The sequence below is a fragment of the Hemibagrus wyckioides genome, linkage group LG22 (genome assembly GCF_019097595.1).
Source record: "Hemibagrus wyckioides isolate EC202008001 linkage group LG22, SWU_Hwy_1.0, whole genome shotgun sequence".
NCBI lineage: Eukaryota > Metazoa > Chordata > Actinopteri > Siluriformes > Bagridae > Hemibagrus > Hemibagrus wyckioides.
Genome location: NC_080731.1, coordinates 12,269,225 through 12,270,384, shown reverse-complemented (window position 1 = coordinate 12,270,384; position 1,160 = coordinate 12,269,225). Strand labels below are relative to the sequence as shown.

At 43.4% G+C, this 1,160-nt stretch overlaps 1 long non-coding RNA gene across 1 annotated transcript; it reads left to right on the top strand.

Annotated features, from left to right (window-relative positions):
- Positions 1–430: 430 nt before the first annotated feature.
- On the top strand, positions 431–888 carry LOC131343803 (uncharacterized). Its single transcript, XR_009203175.1, has 3 exons — positions 431–534; positions 632–697; positions 811–888. It is a non-coding gene; the product is annotated as an uncharacterized LOC131343803 (long non-coding RNA).
- The last annotated feature ends 272 nt before the right edge of the window (positions 889–1,160 follow it).

Genomic DNA, 1,160 nt, shown 5'->3' with positions numbered 1-1,160 from the left:
TATAACATTTGAGTACTTAACAAGCCAAATACGAGTCTTCCTGATCTCACACACACACACACACACTTGTCCTCTGATCCTCTCTACTGCGGTGAAGTTAGTTTGATATTCGGACATTAGACAGACACTCGGAAGCGGTAGTCCCTAAACTACAAACTTCACCGCGGTATCCCCGCTCTGCTAAAGCCTAAAGCCCCCCTAGAAATGGCCTAGCGACGCCCATGGTCCAGAAGCCCAACATGAAGCGGAGTTACTGTTAGCTTTCCTCTTATTCCTCTCAAACCACAGCGATTTATTCACTATTGTCAGTGTTCAGTAAAAAACTTTCATCAATTATCTTTAACACTTTCACATTTAATGTTGCAGAAACAAGAGAGATCTTGTTGTCACACTGTTACAGCAGCTGTGAACACACACACACACACACACACACACACACCCTCTGCAGGGACATGAATAAATAGTGATTTGGTTAAATGTGTAAAATTGATTACAGGAGCTGTTGCTGATGTGGAGGAAGTGGAGGACGTCCAGGTATGTGTCAGTAATAAAGCACTACAGTTAAAACACTTCATACTACAATGAACATTGTATTAGCTGTTCATTTCTAACAGAGTGTGTGTTTATGAAGGTCACTGAGCCAATCTGCCAGCTCCCGTCCACTGAACTCCACCCTCAGACGTCAGCTGTCGTCCTGGTAATTTTATATTTCAGCCTTTTTTCAGCCTAGTTTTTACTCTAATGAAATTGCTCCATGTGTTTGTATGAAACTGCTTTGATGAGAGTCACACTGTAATCTTTGTGCTGTAGTTTTCACGCCACAGCCGTGCTGGTGAGCTGCACAGCGCCCGGCTTAACATCTGGTTCCTCACCTCCCACATCTACGGCTCCCAGTTCCAGGTGTTTTATTAAAGTCAACGCAGCAGCAGAAACACAAATGTAGGCTCATGTTTGCATGTTGTATTCACTTGGTGTTGTGTTTCTGTCTCTAGTCGGTGGAAGTTGAGAGATATTTCATCCAGCCGTGGTGGTTTACCGTCAGCGAGACCTCCTGTGTTCCTTTGGTAATAGCAGTTTTCGTTTCTTTTATTAAGCATTCATTATGAATAGATGAGCGTTTGAGTGACATGCAGTTGTCGTGGTTGTTTTTAGCAGGGATC